Source organism: Tenrec ecaudatus, unplaced genomic scaffold, assembly GCF_050624435.1.
Source record: "Tenrec ecaudatus isolate mTenEca1 unplaced genomic scaffold, mTenEca1.hap1 Scaffold_275, whole genome shotgun sequence".
Classification (NCBI taxonomy): Eukaryota; Metazoa; Chordata; class Mammalia; order Afrosoricida; family Tenrecidae; genus Tenrec; species Tenrec ecaudatus.
In genome coordinates, this window is record NW_027458919.1 from 457,876 (window position 1) to 481,614 (window position 23,739).

Consider the following 23,739-nt stretch of genomic DNA (forward strand, 5'->3'; position numbering starts at 1 on the left):
CCTGGCATAGACCAGTGAGTGCTTCTATGCTTCGTGAGCTTGTTGAAACATTTTAATTGCTATTCTATTGACTATCCTGGAGCCTTGTTTTTGGTTAAGGCTCTCAGTGTAGCTTGAACTTCTTTCTCTAGTAACTTTGATTCTTGTTTATATGCTACCTCTTGAAATGGTTGCGTGTCAACTAGTTCTTTTTGGTACAGCGACTGTATCACTCAATATTTTGGCCATAGAATCTTTTAGAATTTCATCTTGAGGCTTGATTTTTTTTCTTGAGTTCTTTCCATTTAAGATATGCTGAATGTGTTATTCATTTTGTATATTTCATTATAATATTTTACTTTGTCTTCTCAATCTGCCATTTGAAATGTTCTGTTTAACTCTTTGACTTTCTAAGCCCCGCCCCCATTTGCTTTAGCTACTCTAGGATTAAGAGCAAATTTCAGAGTCTCTTCTGACATTCACTTTGATCTTTTCTTCTTTCCTATGCTTTTAATGATCTTTTGCTTTCTTCATGAATGATGTTGTTTTCTTTTATTTTTTTGAAGTTGACAAAGATGTTTTTACTTGACTCCACAATCAACACCCATGGAAGCAGTAGTCAAGAAGTCAACTACAATATTGCTTTGCGCAAATCTGCTGCAGAAGTCCTCTTTACATGTTAAACGAGATAAGTAAATCACCTTGAGGACTAAAGTGCTCCTGACTCACAAAGTCATTATATTTTCATTGATTTATACCCAGCTGAAAATCAGGCAATGAAGAAAACTCAGAGCAGAATTCCTGGCTTTGAATTATAGTGTTGGTGAAGCATATTGAGCGTAATATGCAGTCCTATAAGAACCCTCGGATCTCTTTTGGAGGAAGTCCAGTCAGAATACTCCTTGGATGTGCGAGTGACAAGGCTTCACCTCCCATACTTTGGTTATATCATCAGGGGTGAGCAGTCTTTGGAAACGAACACCATGCTTGGTAAAGAATAGTGCAATGAAAGAGCACAAACCCTCCAGGAGATAGATAGGCACGATGATGAATGATGTTCTTGATGTTGTCTCAGCAACTCAGGTCTCATCGTTCATGTTGTGTTCAATGTATCAAATCTGTCCTTGCGATATTCTCAGGTGGGATCTACTCAAGTCCTATTTTGGCTCTGGTGGACTTGTTTAATTTCTGCTTCACAGTCAAATTACATATAAACAAATGATGTCCTGTTTTACAGTCATTCCCTGGTCTGGCTTACCTGCTAATATTGAGCTTCCTCCTTGTTTCTTCTTACAGATGGAATCAATTTTGTTTCCTACATATTCCATATGGAGAAGTCTATGTGGACAGTCACTTTTTATATTGAACAATGGTATTTGCTTTGAAAAAAATATATTTGCATTGGTCTTGCAAAAGTCTCTAATGCAATCTCTAGCATCATTTCTATACTGTTCCTTCTTCTCGGCTTCTAACTTTTGTGATCCAATTTCCAATAATAATCAATGCATCTTGATTGCATAATTAACCAAGTTCAGAATGAAGAGTTGGTAGAAATCTTTAATTTCTGCATCAGTAGCATTAGTGATTGGTGTATAAATTTGAATAATAATTATCATAAATATTTGTGTATAAGTGGAGTTTTTCGGCACATTTTAATGCCATTTTTGTGGTAAAATTAGGTGCCTCGGCTGATATTCGGGTCAGCTTATACTGAAGTATATATAGTATATTGACTTATTAACTTGCATTTGGATAGATATTATGCTATCACAAACAGCAGTGAAATGTCCTTTTTGACAATAAATCAGACACCATTCCTCTTGAATCTATCATTCCCAGCATCATAATTCATAAGATTTTTTCATTCAAAATGGCTAATACCAGTCCATTTCAGCTCACTAAAGCCTAGACCATCAATCTTTATGTGTTTCCTTTCATTTTTCACAACTTCTGAATTTCCTAGCGTCGTAGTCTATGCATTCCAAGTTCTGATGATGACCAATGGCATTTGCGGTGCTTCCTTCTCATTTTGGGTCAGAGCCCATCAGCAAGTCCAAGTCCCAAAGGCTTTGCTCCTGTAAGCCTTTTCTCCATCCGTGTCATGATGACCCACCCTGCTTTGAGAAGCCAGGGCCTCATGACCCTGCATTGGCACCACACCGAGGCTGCATCACTGGGATGACTCATAGAAGTGATTGTGAATGCAGCCTGACCCTGGCAGTGTTTCCGTCTTCTGTCCATAATGTTTCCATGCGCTGGAACCAATGTGATGTCCCCTAGCACTAATCTGAGTCTTTGATATTCCAGAGAGTTGTGACTCTTTTCAGCATTTATTCACTTCCTTCTTTTCCTTCTTATGTAAATGACGCGGCTATTTCAGCCTACTGGCCTAGAAGAAGTTGTGGAGGTGGTGCACACCATGGGATGGGTACCATCTTTTCCTTACCCAAAAACACCTCTCCCTATTCCTTTTGAGGACCTTCCAGCTGATGACAGTCTGCTGCTGCTGTACAACACTTCGGAAAGCCCCCAACGGGAGTTAGACGTGGCCCGGGAGATCTCTTCTCCCCTTCACTCTTTTGGTCTCATCAAACCAGACCCATGCTTTTCTGTTCGCTTTGTTTTTATGTCTAGACAATGCAAACAGTACCTCCAGGAACCCAGTTTATTATGATTGGAATGTTGTCACCACTAAGAACGTAAGGCTTTGGGGTTACTTTTGAATATTCTGAATAGAATATTTTTAACTTTTTTATTAAAAATTACTGTGAATTAGGTGAAGGTTTACAGAGATGGTCATAGTTTTACATACAATGAGTCATACACCTTATGATTAAAATAATCCACTCCAATCCCCTCAGTATTTCATCATGTATCCCATATCCCCTGTTCAGACTCAGAGCTGAAGCTTTCGTGGGGATCCCACCTGATCTTTCCAAGAGGTTAACCTGTTTGTTTGTTTTTGAGTTGTGATACCATTTTATTTAGAAACATACCGACACCATTAAATCCATACAAAATGATTCTGGTATTTCATTTTTTTCTTTAAAATTGCATGAGTTACACAGCTCTGGATAATGGAAATATTAACACTCTGAATGTAAATTAAATACAAAACAACTGGACTCCTTTCGCACCCCCACTGCTCATCTTCTGTGGCATTTTTCGTTGCCTTTTGTAGATCTTTTTCTTCCTGGTTTTCAATCCCACCCGGGGCTCTGATTTCACCCACTCAATTTTGATGGACTTTTCCTCGGCTGGGGGTTGAGCACATCTGCAGGGGACCATGGGCAGCTCAGTCGTGGGCTCTTTCTTTCTCCGTTTCTGCACCTCCTCCCTTGCTGTCGTGCTTTGTATTTTGCAGCTGTGATGGATTTCTTGATACGGCTGCGTGTTTGGTGACTGAATAGGGTTTTCCTATGAAGTTGGTGCTCTGAGCCTTCCCTGGAAAATCTGGATAAAGTTTAAGACAAAACGTTCCCTATCTCTACCAGAGCAGCATCTTCCTCTATAATCTGGAAATTCTGCACCCATAACCGATTATCCACAATGCTGAAAGCAAACACATGATTCATAAAGGGCTGACAAGGAGGTCAGCTGGGGCGACAGTGGGGCATCCAGAAGATCTGAATTTAGCAGTCTTTTAACAAAGTATCCTGTGGGATTCATCCAATACAGGGTCAAGACACAAAAGGGGCCGAGAAACCTGCAAACAGCTTCCAGTCAACTTGAGTTCAGCTAGGGTATGATTATTCTGAACAAGGAATTTAGCAGATGGTCCGTGAGGTGAATTTGAAAGCCACATATAAAGATGCTGCTTTTTCTTGGCCTCAAAATAGATGCACTTATTAGTTTTTCATTTAGTAGGCCTCATTAATCACGAATAACTTATCTTTATGATCTATTTTAGTATCTGCTTTTGAACGAGGCATCACCATTCTTAAATCTTGCATTAAGCATCTTGTTCTGAAATTTACTCCTCTGGAAGAATAGATGAGAACTTGATCCTTATTCTTCCACTTGCCCTTGCTGACAGGGCCTGGGATATGGTCTATGTATTCCTCTTGTGCCTCCTTTGCAGTGTCATGCTGCTTAGCCGGTGATGGGACATCTTTTTGGTTCCATTTTCATGTCTTGGCTTGGATGACCAGGTTTCCATGCCATCTAATATGATCTTTTTAATGCTTTTGAATTATGTTCCACATTTTCCACTCGTCATGTTCATGACATCCTACTGTGATGCTGCTCAGAGCAGTTGATAGTGGTCAACAAACATGCACCATCTACGTGTTTTGGTCTTAGAATGTTTACATGATCCATTAGTCCATCAGATGAATTATTTCTGTGTTTTTATTTTTATCACTCTTTTTTTGTTTTGAATTTGGTTCAATGTAAACACATTGTTCACAATTAAGATGCTGGAATCGTTCTGAATTAGGAGGCACCACTTCTATTAAAGAGTTCAAGGGCGGTGGACAATTGGAGTACAACTAGAGAGTCAAAGTGAGGGCAGATGGTTATGATCTTGTTTTAATCCCTAACCTAACCCTAACCCTAACCCTCACCCTCATCCTAGCCCTAACACAACTCTAATTGGCTATGATCTTATAACCAGAGGTTGGAATTGGATTTGTGTGTTGTAACAAAGATTGGTTTTGTGTATGTGTATGTATGTATGTAATAATTTTCAGTTATACCGAGCTAGACTCTAAGACAGAATTTTGAATATTATAATATTCCGTTATAATAAAGAGAACCACCATTATTTTCTAATGAAATAAAAATAATTTCTGAGTTGCTCATCTGCTACCTGAGAGAAATTCTGGGAAGGAGGTATTAAGAACCATAGTCCTATCATCTTCCTTACCAGAACACTAACTTCCAAGGGGAAGGCCTAGCTCAAGTTCAAGGTGGAACACCTATATCAAAGTCTTTTTTTTCTTATTTCTAAGACATACTTTATCAGCATATATCTAGGTTCCCCCCTTATTTTCTTGATTCTATTACCAAAATAATACCTTCAGTCAATCTTCTTTCCCGCTGTCTCATATAAATCTGTTTTCTTCCACAGAGTCTCTTTTAATAACACCTATCATTCTATAATTTATACATTTTGCTTGTGTACTTTGCTTATTATCTGTCTCCCTCATGAAACTGCAAGCTTGATTAAAGCAGGGAGTTTCATCTGTTGTGTTTACTACCGTTTCTCCATGGTTTTGAACAATGATGGCACACGGTAGATGCCTACTAAATATTTGTTGAAAACATCCCTTAATGAACCATGATGTCTGATGTTCAACTTAAAGCTGCTTTCTGTTCTTTTGAAACCTTCAATAACTTTTTTTTGCACACACAGCTTGAGGAATGAAGGCAGAAACGCAGGATAAAACTACAGGGTGAGCGTTATCTAGAAGGAATGTAGGCAACCTCAATCTAGTTCTTAGGAGGTAAGGCAACTGGGGTTTGGAATTTCCTGAGCACCTGGCTTGGGATTCAAATAATTTTATTTGAGTATTAATTTTAATTATTGAGTATTAATTTTAATAAAATTCAAATAATTTTATTTGAGTATTAAAAATATATTTGAGTATTAAAATATATTCCAATTGGGTAGGGCAGTGGAGTGCGTATGTAGCACAATGATATTGCAAGAAAGTCTTGGGTAAAGAGAAAAAAATATTTTTAAAATATTCAATAAAAAGCAAAACTGTTAATAAGTTAAGTGAAATTCACAGGAAAAAAGGAAGCAAAATGAGTTTCGTTTAAGGGAAGAGACATATTATATCACTACTTGTGTCATTCTCAATATTACTGTGTGATAGTTTCTCAAAACTGGGGTGATTGGCATGATTGAAATAACTCACCTGAGTCTGAATCGAGGCTTCATTGATTACTATTTAGCTACCTATTTACTTTTTGACTACTATCTACTTTGTTTTCTATTTTGCCTTCAGAAGTGTACTGCCTGCTGTTTGGAGCCTTCTGACATTCCTGGAACATTTAGAACCTGAATAGCCAACAATGGAGGAGTCAAGGATGCTATTTGCAACAAAATGTGTGTTTGCCAGAGTGGTCTTGCAGGAGTATTTGAGCAGCATGCCTCAGCACGGTTATCCAGGGAGATGTTTCAGAGGATCACTTTCTAGGTTGGAGGGTGGATTAGCTAACCTTGCACTGTTCAATTTGCTGTTTTCCTATACATAATCCCTAATCCTGCCATCGCGCTCACCTTCTTCTTACCCCACTTTTCTATATAACTGTTCATCTCTCTCTCAGAATGTCAGAACATTGAGTTTCTTTTCCTGGGCTCTCTATTTCCCTTTTGACCTCTTAGTTTTACTCTGAATAGAGGATTGGAATTTTATTCTATGGCTCTTCCTTGATGATGTTCTGTGTGCACTTCACTGATATATGAGAAACACAAAACTTCAGCATAAAATTTCCTAGTTTGTGAGTCAACAGTGAAGGATAGGTACATAATGCAGCAACTTTTAGATACATAAAAACACTATTATTATTTCATACTGCTTGGTAACGTTATTCTCTTGTATACATTTTCAAAATTTAACTTTTGAGATGTGTTTTCTTCCCCAGTCAATGCAATACCTTTTCTGTTTTGTCACCTAATTTTTCAATCACTGACTTCCAGCTGATAATAGAAGAGAATGAATAATACTCCAGGTGTGTGCTAGATTCTGTGTTTGTATTGCAATAGTAGAAACTACTTGTACATAACGATAGTAGACCATTTCTCTAAACTGAGGGTTATTTAAGTTATTTGTATTTGTGATGTGACACATCTGCAGTATACCTCTGTAACAAGGAAATACTGAATTTATTGTAAAATTTCTTGATGAGGTATAGTATAATTCAATTTTGGTGTAAGTGCATACAATAGTTTATTCCTGTAAGTGATACAGAGAAAATATCTAAATATTGAGTAAATCCTTGTAATTTTTATGTTCACCGCTTTGTCAAAAAGATGTTATCTTCCCAGCAGCATCATGTTATCAAAGATGCAAACTTTAAATCAACAGTTGTTACACCTCCAGCAAGTCATGAATGTTTTCTGATTTATAGCAATCATTCTTTTTATATCTTTTCTCAGTCAAGCTGGGGCATTACAGTTATTTTCATGTAAAAGATCAAAACACTGTGGCTTACTGGTTCAAATAATCCACACCCAGTACTTTTAAAATTAATTGGCTATTGAAATAAATGTGACTTGAGGGCTCTTTTGATTAATAACATAAATATTGTTAACAAATACAAGGTAGAGACATTTACATAAGAATAAAATAGAAGATAACATAGACATAATGAAAAGAATCCTTTTTATGATTTATATTATAATGATATGCCAATAAAATATGACCATAAAAGCTGAAGAAATTTGTGGTATTTCAGGAGAGAAATATTACAGTTTTGTTTTTTGTTGGTTTTACATTCTCTTTTTTAAAAATCCACTTTGCCTAAATCAAACAAAGAAGGTTACCTTTTGGTGAATTTGCATAAATAATACTTTGAAGTTACAAACTACAGTACGCTAAAACTGACCTTATAGATCATAAAATTGTTTGCCCAAATTAATAATAATTAATCTGTTTCGATTTATAGTAAATTACAAGTGTAAATTACATACTGTATGAAAATATTTTCTATACAGCAGCTAACAGTTCTGGAAAGAACTTTTTGGAGCTAAATACTATTGCGTACTGATGATTCTGACTTACAGAGTCATGTGAGAGTAAAACTGTGCCACCCTCCTGGGCTGTAACCTTTATGGGAACAGAACAGCTGGTCTTTTCTTCTACGGAGCCTCTGGTGGGCTGAACCACCGAGCTTTCAGTTAGCAGCAGAGATCAGACTACTTTACCATGATAGCATCGGGGTTCCTAAGCACTATTATTGGTTCTATGTCATTGATGAGAAAAGTGAAATCCAGTGTCTGGGCCAGGGTCCAAGTCCTAGGTTGTTAAAACCTAGGTTTTTAAATCCAGAATTAAAAAACAGGATTTTGACTCATCTGAAGGAATAATTGAACAAACATAACCCTTAAACATTTTATTATACTGGCTTTGACTACAGTGTCTTAGAAAAAACTGGGAGAGTCTGATTGAAATGAAAAGAAAAGAGCTTTTATTGAGAGAGGCGTCAATTTACAGAGGATTCTTAACTGAGACAAGGGGGAGACAATTCACAGTGTTTATATATGGAGTTTTAATAAAAATTCAACAATTGGTAGATATTTAAGTAATAGTTACAAAATTGGGTGATAGTGTATCTGATTGGAAGATTATACACAGTTTCTAAAGTGTTTTTTTTTTTGTTGTTGCTGTTTTTTTCTTTTTACAAAGTGATCATTGCATTGGGTACATTTGGCCTTCAATCATGAGAACTTCCCCTGCCTGCATGGCTGCAGGGTGGACATACATAATTCTAAAGTTTCTTTTGGGTAAGCATCTTTTCTGAGAAGTGTTTTGGACATTGCTTCCTAAGCGGCAAACAAAACTTTTCAGTAAGTAATGGAGAATTAAGATCTGAAGTTGCTTACTGAGTGATTTTCTCAAGATAGAATAGAAATTACAGGAATGAAACACTTCCTTCCTGGTGCAGAGGTTATATTTGATTTGAAACAGAATTGTTAGCCTTGACCTTACCAGAGTCACCCTCCTACATTAAGAACCCTAAATTAATTAGAGTTGCTCTCCTCCAGCAGGGAAGCACGTTTGCCAAACCCACACCAAGAACCGACCGGCCGAAGAAGCCAATGTAGAAATGGCCATGTTTTTTACCAGGGAGACCTAAAAATGTGGTTTAATTATACTCAAGAAGAAGAAGCAAAAATTACAGGTAGAGGGATAACAGTTCTAGTTATTTTCCAAACTAATTTTAGCTTGCTTGTGGAGTCCTATGCACATTGCAATTGTGCTTAACATTCTCTCCAAGGCCACTTATTGTCAACAATCAAGAATCACACTTTGGACACATTTCTCGGGCTCGAATAAGACAACTTCATAACGTGGTTACGTTCTTGATAGAAGTGCTTTCTCAACACATTGATTGGTTTATTTTATTTATCAAACACACTAGTAACGTAGTAACTGTGTGCTAGCTACTGTTGTAGGAACTTTGACATATTCGATTTTTGAGATAAATTCTATTATTGTCTCATTTTATGATTAAGATGACTGAAGCATAGCTTAAATAACTTGCTCCCATAAAACGTAACCGGTGAATGGTAGAGATTGGACAGAAAACGGGTTGCATTCACAATCTGTACTCTTAACCACACTACATTAGGATTCTCTGTATCACCCCACTATTGCTACATTGTTGCATTTGGCAAACCACCTCCAAACGTCACGATTCAGCACAAGGATGCTCTCTTCTTGTTTACAGATCTTCCGTTTCAGTCAGGTTTACATGACTTCAGACGGGCGCAGCTGATGGCTCTGCTTTCAGTTCTAATCCAGGCTCCTCACCAGACTCTCAGCTAGGGCCCAGTCTATTCCATATGTGTGTGCAGAGAGGTTCACGCCCACGAGGAGCAGAAACAAGGGCAAGCTCTTCTCAGGTAGATCACCAGAGGACCAAGCTAAACTTAATAAGTACATTAACTCGCCTTTAGAGTGAGGCATGTATTAGCTAACACGACTTTACGCTAGTGAATTAGAGACATTCTCACTCTACATTTGTTTAATACAAGAAGAGCTTGTTGCTCCGCAGCACGCCATATGAGCAGACTTCCTCAAGCGTATTTGTGGATTCAGCTAGGCCTCCATGTATCCTGGCTATTCCTTCCTCTAGCAATCAGACATTGTTCCGTCATAAGGGAAGGTACAGAAAGAATGGGATTTGGCCCTGACGGTAGCATCCTTTAATTCTCTGTATTACATTGGCTAGAACTCAGACACATCGTTCCTAACTCTGAGGGAGAAAGGAAAATGAACTAGAGTTTGTGCTCCAAGAGGGTATTGGGTTTAGTTAGCATCTAGCCAATTTTGAACATGCAAAACGAATCACGTGATTATACAACAATGAGCAGATATCTGTCTACACTTGTTCTTCATGCTATAGCAGCATTAAGTGCATTAGAGAGGTACCTTAAATCCCTTACTAAAATGAAGACAGAATATTAGCATAAAATCAAATCTTTAGGATAATAAATTCAACAAACTACTAGGGGTTTTTTGTTGGTAGTTGGGTGGGCAGGGTGGTCTTATAAAAGTAAGAAGTCACCAGCCACCTCTTTGAATCCCTAGTTCACACTATCATGTAAAAATGAACTTGGAGTATGAAAATCCATAGTTTGCACCAGAGTGAAACAGTTAAAAATGTGTAAATGTGAGTTTTTGAAGTCTCAAAGCAGTTTGTGTCTTCTGAGAAAAATATTTTGAGAAGACATTGTTTTTTCCTAGAGCCATAAGAAACAGACATTGATCTTTGGTTTTTATGAAAGTACACTGCCTTTCTGCAGACTCTCAACTACATCACATCTTCCAAAATTAATCTTCCACCATTTTTTTTGTCAATCGTGACCAGTTAACACTCCATATCATTATTTAACCTCATGGTTTTTCTTTTCCTTTTTTGTATTCAGAAAAATAAAATTATTCATACGAGACAGATGGAAGATTAAGGATTAAATCTATGCTTCTCTACTGCCAAATTGAACCCCATTTTGAGTCAGAGCACCAGCTACACAGTGAACACAAGTATTCAATGAAGGAAGTTATTCACGATATGACTGGCCCATTACTAATGCAATTACTATAGCACTTGTTGCAATGACTACGAGTTCAATTACGTTACAGCAAAATGACTCCGAAACACAAAATGGATATTTCTGGTCTCGTTAGTTGCAGGAGGTTGGAGCACCTAAATCACATCATGTAGCTGTCACTTTTCAATAATTATTTATGTCAGAGGTATTATCGACTGATAAATCCAGTTATTCCTTGCTCCCCTGAAAACACTTAGCATATTGCTTTTTTGTCTCTCATTTTTGACAAGTACTTTTTGTGTCAAAAACAGATTATGTCACAGTATAAATCACTGCTTCAACCTCTGCATGCATTATTTTCTTAATGGAGATAAAATCTGTTATATTCTTTTAAAGTTAAAAAAACCATAAAACACAACAATTTTTAAAAAGAAATGTCTGTTACTTCACATCCTAAACATTTAGCTTGATATATATAATTTGCTTTACCTACTGGTTATGCCACAAATATAATTGAACTTTGGATGAGGTCTTTTTGTGTCTGTGAGAATAACAAGGACAACACTAATAAGAATCCCTGCTTTAATCGATTTTGTTATTTTCATGGGAATGCCCGTATTTTGTTCCTACCAAAAGAAATCTTGCAATGTTAAAAAAACCCAATTTACGTGTTTTTCTTTCTTTTTGGGTGTTTATTAGGTTTAGGTAGCCCTGCAAAGTAGTCTTGTATTTTTCTTTCTATTTTAAGTAATGTGTTGGTTCCTAGGAAGAACTAGTCTCCAGAGTTGAAACAGCTGGGGCTTCAATATCCATATTTTTAAGCTGAAATAGCACCGTAAGAGCATTGCGGCTAGAAAAGAAGGAAATAAATCAGCCTGTGAGATGTTATCATTCACTTTACATCGTGCAAAACAAATACAGCTGCCATATTCTAACATCCACCATAGATAGATTGAAAATGTATATCATTATTTAACATGGTGCAATGAGGGAGAGGGCGAGAGCATCTATGGCTTTGAAAGTACAGTATTTTGGTAATATGTCTTATTAAAGCAAAGTAAATTGGCTACTGGATGGTAAAATTGCAAAGAGGTTATCAAAGTGTTGAATTGTAGAGACTCAAAATTATATGAATTTAGGAGTGGAGAAGATTTCGCTGTTTATTAATCTCTGAAATAGGTTGTAACACCATGTAACATTTTAAAAAATATGAAGAGGTATCACTAGGCTTCTATTGATTTTTCTTCTTAATACCTCTGGGGAAAATGACTGTTTCCTTTGGAGAAATGCTCTCTCCTCGTTCCCTTTCATCTGTATGTTCAGGGTCTTTGCTATTGGGGAGTGCCGCTGGCATTTCTGACGTCAGTGGCTACTGTCAGAAGAGTAGCTCACCCCGTGAACTAAGCCTAGTGATTCACCTTTTCTATGAACAATGCACGTGATTCAAGCCTGGACCATTTCCCCCCTGTTATTTACCTGTAATCTCTAAGAACATCTTGTGTCATGAGCTACTTCTCCTATTTTTTTCCTATTAAAATTTTCATAGTTTTATAGTTTCTATTTACTTCTCCGCTACATTTTGAGTTGTTTTTTTGCACTGTGTATGAGGTTTAGGGCAAGATTCTTCTTTTTTGTTGATGTTACTATTTTCTTCTAATTCAATGGCCCATTATCCTAGTACTGTTTTTATACATTTTCATTTCAATCCATTATTTAACTATTAAATATTTTCCAACATCTGTCAAAATCAATTAGTCATTTTTATAGCATTCTGTTTCTGGGTTCTTTATTGATCTTGATATCTTTCTCTGTGTCTGCAACATGTCATCTTAATTACACTGGCTATGTAGGAAGTCTTACAATTAAGTGAAATAATTCCTCCTGCTTTATTCTCATTTGTCACACTTGCTTTGACTCTTCAGGATCCTTCCCCTTTCCAAACATATATTATAATGAGCTTACTCATATCCAGAAAACAGTCTTCTGGAATTTTGATTGGTATTGTTTTAATTCTATAGGTCAATTTTTGGAGAATTGACATGATTATTGGTTGAAACTTTTGATATTAAAACATTAGATGTCTCTTCATTGATTTATTGAATTAGTATTATATAATTCTGAGAATACAGACTCTATACATGGTTTATTATCGTAATTATTATTTCCTATTTTGTTGTTTTAGATATTTTACATGAACTAATTTTGATATTTTTTATTCCAATTCATTATTACTAGTTCATAAAAATACATTCTTTTAATTGATCATGTGGCCTGTAACTTTGCTAAACACCAGTTCTAACAGGTCCTTTGTAGATTCTTTGAGATATTTTTACATTAAAAATATTTCACCTCTGAAAAGGGTTGGTTTTATGCCTCCTGCTGTGTTTTTATGTTTTTTAAAAAAAATTTCTCCTTCCTTTCTTTGCCATATTTTCTGTCTAGGGCTGATTAAAGTAGAAATTCTTATCCTTTCCCCAACTTTTGGGATGAAGCATTTAGGTTTGCATCATTAAATACAATGTTAGCTACAGATTTTTGTATATAACTCTTATCAGGCTAAGGGAATTGTTATATGTTCCTATTTTATTAAGAATTTTTATCTAGAATGCCTGTTGAATTTTAAAAAATGCTGCTCTGCACTAATTGATCGAATCATCTGCTGTTTTCTTTAAGGCTGCTAATCAGATGTATTCTATTGATTGATTTCTGAATGTTGAACTGCATTTGCATTCTCTGATGCACTCCACCTGACTTTCCTATTCGTCAGTTTATATATTGCTGAAATTGGTATATGGATATTTCTGAGAGTGTTTGTATTTATGTTCATGAGGTCTGTTTATCTGTTTCAGTTCTCTTGAACTCTTTGCTCGTTTGCTAGCAGGGGAATGTTGGCATCATAAGATGAACAGAGAAGTGTTCCCATTGCCCCTATAATTTGGAAAGTTGTGTAGAACTGGTGATAGTCTTCATTAAAAGGTTGATATATTTCACTGATATATACCAGTGAAATGGGGTTCTGGAGACATTTTTGGTTTTACTAATTTATTTTAATTCTCTCTAAGCACAAGATTTTTCTCATTTTTGGATTAATATTAAAATGACCACAAATATATTTTCTAGCTCCAGTCTCATAGATTCTGATTCAATAGGTAAAAGTAAAAACCATAACCCTGTATTTTTAGTAATCATTGGTTTCAGTATTCTAGAATCCTTACTATAGATTAATATGTCTGACTATGTGCACATGAACTCACATGTTGCCATTTTCTTCAAATGCTTCAATTTCTCTCTTTACTCTAGGTTTTTGCCCCAAGATTCTACTGACACAGGCCTTTCAGAAGGTGACCAATGATTTTCACATAACTGTAACAGGCAATTCCAAATCCTGTGCTATTTGGCACAGTTTAATCTATAGTGAAATTCTTCCAATGTGGAATTCTTCGTTTGGATTCCAGGACACCAGTTGCTTTTGTTTCTTCCCTATGGTCTCACTGGCTGATCCCTGTCATTGTCCTTGATTTTTGCTCCTAATCACTTAGACCTCATTCCTCGTGTTCTGTTTGTATCTGCAACCTTCTCTGGAGGCTCTCCATATGTCCTATCCATGCTAATGATTCTCACATGTGTATCTTCATCCCAGATGCCTCCTCTGAATTCAGGACTTACATATCTAACTTTTCAACAGTTCCACTTAGAAATCTCATAGGTATTTAAATGTAATATGTCCAAAATAAAATTCCTAAAATTATCTCCCAATCTACTCTTTCTGTAGCCTTTCTCATCATAGTAAATGACAACTCCATACTTCAAATTGCATAGATTAAATTTTTTATATTTTCCTTTTAAAAAAAGAAGCTTGGGAGCTCTTACAGATATTGGAACAATCCATATTTCAATTAAAATAAGCATAATTGTACAAATGCTACCACGATCAGTTTCAATATATTTTCTTTCTTCTTAAACTCTTTGATATCAGCTTCCCTTTATTCCCCCTTCCCCACCCTACCCCCAGAGACCCTGTTTTATTACATATTATTATTTGCTGTATCTTACACCATCCAGTGAATCCATTGACCAGCAATTCTGTTATTCCTTCTCCTCAAGTGGGGTTATACAGTCATCATTACTATCAGATCCCAATTATCCCTCCCACCCCCCTCGCCAGTCTTCCAGACACTCAGGGAATCTTTACTCTCATTACTGTTACAGAAGGGTTATCTACTTAGCTTTCATGCATGGAGCGCTCTTAATTGTACAGATGAACATATGCAGGCCTACAAGTTTAATGAGGCAAATCAAAGACCATAATAGTAAGGGGAAGAAATGTTACAGAATTAGAGGATAGTTATGTGTTTCATCAGTGTTATCCTGCTCCCTAGATTTAACATTCCTACCGTGTGGCCCTTCTATGAAGTACTATCTAATTATCTTAGAGGTGGGTTTTGGGTCTCAACTTTGTCCATGCTCTTCCCTTCAATTTGATAGCTTGCTTTTGAACATCTGATACCCATTCCCATTGACACCTCATGATCACACAGGCTGGTGTGCTTCTTCCATGTGGACTTTGTTACTTCTCAGATAGATAGCCACTTGTTTATCTTCAAGCCTTTAAGGTCCCAGGCACTATATCTTTTGATAGCCGGGCACCATCAGCTTTCTTCACTACATTTGCTTATGCACCTGCTTTGTCTTCAGCGATCGTGTTGGGAAGGTGAGTATCACACATTGTCACATTATTAGAATAAATCATTCTCATACTGAGGTAAGGTTTAAGTAGAGGCCCAAAGTTCATCTGCTTATTTATTGAGTTGACACATGTATACATACATAGACAGATACAGTTATTTTTATATCTTTATATATTTACATTATATATGTATATTTATACCTTTATCTATAATTGTTACTTTCTTCTTCTTTCCCCTGTTCTGTCTGCTGTATTTCTCACCTTGCATCATTCAAATACTATCCTTAACCCAAGTCCATCACCCCATCATTTATACTCTATTTCAAGCCATCATCAAGTATTGTTTATATTATTGTAACAATGTGTATAATAAACACAAATAACCCTCTTGAGAAGTAAGGTTATTTCCTTCCTCTGTTCACAGTCCTTCAGTGGTGAAACTCATCACTCAGGGTGAAAGGGATAAGACGGTCCCTGCTACTTCATTAACCTCATTGCTTCCTACTCCTGCTCGCTCTCATTTCGCTGCCGTCATGTGAACTTACACATGCCAACGAAGCTCCCGAAGAGTCTTTACTCTTCCTAGTCCACTACCTATCATGTGCTTTTTCTGGAGAGATATAAGGTTTGCTTGCTCACTTTTTTTGTATCGCTACTTAAATGTATGTGAGACCATGTGCCCACTCCCATGATATCCAGTCTTCCTTAGCTGGTTTTATTGTGGTCTTTCCATTGTCCTTATCACAAACACATACATGTGCATATATGTACATGTATATAAATATGTATGCATATACATATGTGTATTCTGTCTTCCTCCTCCCTTTCCTGCCCCTCCTAGAATACAAACTCCATCTGAGCTTGGCAGTTTTCTCTATCATTCATTGCTCTGTCTCAAGTATCTGGAGCAGGAATCAGCAACCTTTTGAGATGGAGAAGCCACTCCTGTTCCTCACAGCAATTTACAAATTATTCAAGAGCCATAAGTATATTTTCACAAACAAATGAAACTAGTACTATCTGAATAGTATCCATTAAAGGAAATGATGTTCGTTTCATTTTCATTTTCAATTTTACTTCAGATCCCTGGGTGCCTTCTGAAGGAACTGCATATGGCATATCAGCTGACCCGGATCTAGAACAGTGTCTGCACAGGAAACTCATTTCACATCCAAACTAAGTCATTCCTTCCTCTTTTATTAAAGTTTTATCGGGCTTTACTCTCACATTTTACCTCTTGATATCTTTAGATTCTGATGCTTTTACTGTAGACTTCAAAGGATTTTATATTAAAAGAGGATAAAGAAGTAATAACTACAGAGTAGTTTCTCTCACAGTTTATTTTCTTTCTAGGGATTGCAAATATTAGCACACACAATTACGAACCTTTCAGGAAATTTATTAATGATGAGAACAGGTTGGTTAATCCATAATTGATATTCTCTGTTGCCCCTTTGTTGGTGTCATGAGCTACGTAAATGATGAATGCAGCTTCTCTGCGACCGATACTTCTTTTCTGGAGAGACAATGGAGGTGGTTTAACTCCGTTTACTCACTTTGATCCTGGGAGATTTGGGCCTGGTAAGACAAAATCTTGGACAAGAACAAGTGACTTTTCCACAGGGGCTATACCATTTTTGCATTCCCCTCAGTAATAGAGGAAGGTTCTGATTTCTCCACATGCTTATTAAGCCCTTACGTTCAGTTATGAGGCTCTATTTATCATTTGATGTTACTACATTTATTATCCTTTTTTGGCCCATTGATGCACACATGTTCAAGTCTATGATGTTACTAACTCCGTTCGTAGCAACTTCCTCATGGAATACCACTGTCAATTATGTCCTCTTGCTATACCATGATCTCGAAACTGCAGTAACCATAAACTTGGAGGTCAATGAAGCTACTCTATAGGTTTGATATTAGAATGGGAAATTTTACAGAAATGTATTTTAGATTCTATTGTAAATAATATATTTAACAATACATTTGAAAATTCAGCTCTTAGCCGTCACTTAACATACCTTAACATACTCTTCTTTTGGCTATTAATTTCCCTTCATTAATGATAGAAGTAAGCATTCCTGGTTAAATGCTCAACGACTAAATGAAAGATTGGCTGTTTGAACCCACAAGTTACTCCACAGAGGAAAGATGTGGCCGGCTTCTTCCATAAATATTACACCCTGCCAAATATGGGGCTGCTCTATGACCAACTGACTCGCCTACAGAAGTCATTTTGTTTTCTTAAAATAGATGAAAATAACTATTTTCTATAAATATATACACGAATTGCTAAAAAGGCATCACCATCTCATTAAGAAATCAATTTCGCAATTAAATATTACTTTATGTTTCTAATTATAATGATTTCGATATGTTTTTGATGGATTAGATACTAAAAGTAATTTTGTTGCTGTAAGGTGTTGTTGAATCAGTTCTAACTCCTAACGACTGTGTACAACGGAAGGTAGCACCACTGGCCCTGCACCGATTCAAAAGGAAACTCACTGTACTTGATGGGTCCATAATTATTTGCAAAGTAAAAATAAACGTTACATACATATTTTACTGATGAAAATGTGATAGGGGGTCAATAAAAGACTTCCAAGAACAATATTCAAGATAGTGTTCTGAGAACTAAGAGGTTATATGATTTACATAGGAGCCTTGGTGGCATAGTGGTTGGGCTGCTAACCAGAAGGGCACGGTTGGAAATCACCAGCCACTCTGCCAGAGGCCTCGGGGCCTTCCTATGCCCATCAGAAGTGACAAAACGGAAAATCCCAAGTCATCTCTACCTAGTCCTTCTGCATCAACTCAATGGCAGGTTTGGTTTCTGATGATTTCGATGTTGCACGAGCTAATAGTCCGGGCCTGGCTCTGGAATATGTTAGCGCTTAGTGGTGATCGTGAGTGTGCCGAGAGGGATTCGCTTTATGTTTCATTTTCAAATTATATTATTAGCAGTTTTTCCATATCTACTATAGATCCCCCGGCACATTCATTAGCCCTGTTGCTTTCAGTGGAGCCAATCTTTTACAATGTAGAGCATTTCTTTTCCTTTTCTGAGTATCCTAATTGCCATGTGGGACAAGCCTAAATCGTGAGCGATAACATTCACTCATTTTCCACTTTACTCTTGTTCATAACCTTGCTTCACTTCTGAATCAATATTTCTGCCTTTCCTTTGTATGTAGCTGCTAACAGTGTCAGCGATTCTGCCTTCCTCGGGAGCCATGAAGCACATCATGGAAATATTTTCTAAGGAAAATTGCAGAGAGATAATGCTAAAACTCTTGAGAGTTGTGCTCTTACATGATATTGCATGTTGCTGCCTATGAGTTGAAACATATTTGTTACTTTGTACATTTAAAAATAGAACAAACCGTACCATTAATATAAATGGTTATTATGCCTAGCCAGGCATACATATTTTAGTTTTATATTTTGACCGGGCAGTGCGATCCCTTGTACCCAAGAGGAATTAGATTCCCCTTGTCTTACCTGTGGGAAGCGTTGTGTTCTCTACGTACCATTCTTCAATTGGATTTTTGCACTCTGCACTAGTACATGTACATGTGTCAGATGTTCTGAGTAGATGTTATGTGGCATATGACTGCAAGATCAAATTCTTTGGGGACAGAGGACTAACAATATAATTTTAAAGAGGAAAAAGAATGGTAGAAATTTTCTGACTACCAAAGAGGAGCTTTATATTTATATTTCTGTGGTGTTTAGGCCATTGGCTTATATTAAACATAATGAAATGGGATTTTTAATTGAAAAACAATTTATTTTGTATCCCTTAAATCATTAATCATAAAAGTGAAAAAGTGCTTGGAAAACAAGTAGGGATATAGGAATGAGACAAACAGTCTTTGAACAATTATTTTACCCTTGAGAGATAGCTTAGTTTTGTTTTTTGCCATTCATTCAAAAAATAAACAAGCAAACAAAATATCTATCAGATTCCTTAAAAGGTACCTTTTAATATTTGAGTGGAAACACAGAAAATGACTCTTTCAACATTAAATTATCTATATTAGGCTAATTTATTACTTTATAATTTATTATAAATTGGGCAGATATAAAAGCACACCAGTTTTCCATCAAAGAATTTATTAATGTTTTGGTACATAGCATTAATTTCAATAATGTAACATCATTTACCCCACTTTCATATTTCCCGTTTCAATTCCTTTTTTTCTCACCCTTTTGAACTCTGCCGCTGCCCTTTTCACTACAAGTGGTGGCTTATTTAAGGTGTGCATATCTCTTTAGGGTCAGTGTTCTCCTTATTGACCTCACAACCGCTTGGCTAAAATACTGAGCCACGGAGGTAAGTTCATTTCCAGACGTGGAAGGTGACTAAGGGCCGTAGTCTTGGGTTCCACTACTCTCTGCACCACCAGTAAGGCTTCTCGTTATGATTTTGAGATCTCTTTCAGAACAGTTGTTTCTAGTATTCCAGTACCATGTAGTTCTTCTCCTCTTAGGGCCACAGAGGTTGTCTATGATTTATCATTACAATGGACTCAATTGTTTCCATGCATCCTCCGTTTTCTTCACTCCTCTCATCCATTCATAGAGAGACCAAGTTCCATCTGAGGCAGCTCTTCTGGAGTGTTTGGAGCCCCAGTGACACAGTCAACAGCTTGTTTTATTGATGCTTTGCTGTTTCATTTATTTCTGTTCTAAACTTCTTTTTCTTTCAGTAATTATAGGCCTATTTTGCTGTTCTTATCCTAATTGTTGTAGATATTGGGTTACGATGTTGATTTTATTCATTCGATGTGGTACTCATTGCTTTAAATTGCCTCTGAGCACTCTTTTTGTTGTGATCCCAAAACATTCTGATATGTTGTATTTTCACTATCACCTGATTCAGTAAATCTTAAATTTTCATTTCTTCTATTACCCAGTTTTTAAGCAAGTTGTTATTCAGTTTCCATGTATTTTACTCCCACTACCCTCAATCTTCCAATTGTTTACTTTTAATTTTATAACACTGTGAGCTGAAAAGATGCTATGTTGTTTTCCTATTTTTAAGAATTTCTCAAGGCTTGCATTGTGGCCTAAATTAAGCTCCTTTCTGGAGAATGTTCCATGTATTCTAGAGAAGAATGTATATTGTGGTGTTGTTAGGTAGGATGTTCTATATACATGTATGATGTTAATCTGATAGAACTGAAGGCAAACAATTAAAGTCTGTAGTTAGAATATTAAAAGATTATATGGACAAAATATTAAACATAAAAAAACCCCAAGCCTTCTTTCCATCATGTAAATTCCAACTGACAGTAATCCTATAGATAGAATATAACTGCCTCTTTGGGTTTCTGAGACTTTAAATCTTTAAAGAAGTAGCCCGCCTTGTCTTACAACAATACAGGAGGCACACATTATGATGGAAGAAACACACAGTTAGTGCACCAAAAATAACTGATGGATATTCAATCCTTTCAAGAGATGGCATGTGATCAAGAACCAATGGTATAGAAAGAAGTCTAAGCTTCCGGAAGTCATCAGTGACAAATAAGGCTCCTGGAATGGATAGACTACCAACTGACATGTTTTAATAAACTGTTGAAGCCTTGGAAACCCTCACGCTTCCTTGCCAAGGAATTTGGCTAACCAATTGGAAGCTATTCATATATGTGTCTATTCCAGAGAAAGGCGACCCAAAAGAGTGGAGACGTTATTGAACAATATAATCAATATTGCACACAAGTAAACTTGTGCAGAAACAATTCAACCATGGTTGCATTAGTACATTGCCAGAAATTCAAGCTGGATTGAGAAAAGGACGCAAAATGAAAGATATTATTGCTGAGAGCAATTTCATTGTGGCTGAAAACAGAGAATATCAAAAAGAGGCTGACTTGTGGTTGATTAACTATGTAGATACATTTGTCTGAGTGGCTCATAACAAACAATGGATAGCCTTGAGAAGAATGGGAATTCCAGAACTCTTCATTGTGCCCCCGCATAACCTGTATGTGGACAAGAGGCAGTATTCAAACAGAAAAGGGGAATGCGGTGTAGCTTAAAAACAGGAAAGTAGCATGTCCGGGTTATAGCCTTTCACCCTACATATTCATGCCTGCTGAATAATCTGAGAAGCTGGATATCAATAAGACTAGAATCAGTGTGGGAGAAAGTCTTATTAACAAGCTGTCATTTGAAGATAACACACTCGCTTGTTGAAAGTAAGAAGGACTGGAAAGATTCGCTGAGACACAATACCAAGGAGCTCAGCTTGCGGTGTGGATTGCAACTCAATGTCAAAAACCAAAACCAAATATGTTCACCACTGGATGAAAGTCAGCATCATGATAAATGGGGAAAAAATGAAGTGCTCAGGATTTCATTCTGCTCATATTCACTTTCAATGCTCTGGAAGCAGCAACAGGGAGTCAAACAGTGCGTTGCACTGGAGAAATCTGCTGCACAAGCCTGTTTTTCAGTCTGGAACAGGAAGGCTCTCACTCTGAGCACCAAAGTACATCTGACCCAAGTTATGGTATTTCCAGTCACCTCACATCTATCAAAAAGTTGGGCAAGGGATAATGAAGACTGAATGATGTGTGGAATTATGGTGTTGGCGAAGAATATTGAAAGTACCATTGTCTGCCCAAAGAGCAAACAAATCTATATTGCCTAAGTACAATCAGAATGCTCCTTCGAAGCCAGGATGGTGAGATTTCATACTCTGGAAATGCTCTTAGGAGCAACCAGGCCTTGCAAAAGGACAGCAGGCATAGTGAACTCGAAGGTCAGCCCAAAAGGAGAGTCTCAACACAGTTAGGGATATGGGACAGCTAGGATGTGGTTTCCCAGTGAATTTCTCTAAGGAGAGCCCTTGCTACTCCTAAAGAACGAGCAGGGGCACCATTAAGATGGACATGGGTCTGGTTACTTCTGGCCATTTTTTCACTAATTTAGGTGTACAGTTTTCTTAAAACTTCATATTAAGTTCCAGGAATCACCAAAACTTACTGGGTACTCTGTACCTCAAGAAAATCTGTCAAAATTATCCCTTTGGAATAACAGAAAACAACGGCATGACCCCCTAAGATGACTTGTATTTTACTGGTCAGTAGATGCCTTCAAAAGTCAGTTTTGATTGGACTTTTTTTCCCTTCCCCTCCCCCCTATTCCACCCACTAGCCGATTGGATTTTTTTTAAGGTACTCTAATGAGGCTAAGATAAACACATTACTGAGAGAACTTGCCTGCAGTCACACACTGATCACAGACATATTTAAATATTTAATTTGGAATATATCATGCATGTGAATCAACTGGAACTCTCGTAGCAATAACTTTGTACTTACTTTGTATTTATATGTAATCAGCCACTCATGTCGCTGATCCTACTTTTCTCCCCAAATCTCAACTTTAGTGGGAAAAAATTAAATCACTCTATTCTCACACACCTTGAAGGCTACACATTATTCAATTTTTCATCTGAGATATCCTAGTGCTGCTAGAAGTTTCCCAAGTCTCTTCTATGAAAACACTATGTTCTGATTCCTACAAGTATTCGCAGGATATACTTTTCCTTGCAAAAAATAAACTTTTACTCCTATGGATATGTTTACCTATCTGTAAACCTTAAAACAATTTAATTTACTACTCTTTCAACATTTCAAAAAATGATTAAGTAAATGAAGCATATGACTTTACAAATTACATTTTTTTACATTGCATTCTTCTAGTAAGGAAATTATTGTTAAAATTTTTGGTCATTATTTAAATTTACACAGGTACAGATAAGTTGATTAAAATTGATATGCACATATATATTTAATTTTAGGAGAAGCATATAATATATTAGGTTAAGTTTAAACAAATATTTTTCACAACAATAAAGTCTAAAATGCCATGATGTATTTAACCACACCCTAATGGTTTTTCCGCAAGATGTTTTCAAAGTCTTTCTCTTAATCACATGCAGTGTGACAAAGAGCGTCCTGGTGAAAATATCACTGCGTGTGTTTGATTATTTCTCAAATATAGATTCCTAAAGTGGGGTGACTTGGTCAATGATTTTACATGCTAATGTTTCAAAGATATTGTCTCCCCAAACAAAACTATTTTACATTTAGATAACAGTGGAAAAAAGGTTTCTTACACCTTCTGCAAAAATGCATATTTTCAACTTTTAAAACTTTTTGCCAAGCAAGTAGGTGTGAGAAGCTGCAAGAAGTGTGACTTCATGTGGACATTGGCATTTCTCTGTAGCATATTGCTCTGCAGAGAGAAGTGGCATGTCTATAATTTAAGTTTCAGTAATGCTGAGTTACTTTTTCTCCCCCTTAGGCCATGTTTATCTGCACAA

General features: G+C 36.6%; 1 pseudogene; it reads right to left on the reverse strand.

The window, feature by feature from the left end:
* Positions 1 to 3,084: 3,084 nt before the first annotated feature.
* The window catches only part of LOC142436446 (ribosome biogenesis protein BRX1 homolog pseudogene), a 47,407-nt pseudogene continuing 26,752 nt past the window's right edge, over positions 3,085 to 23,739 (reverse strand).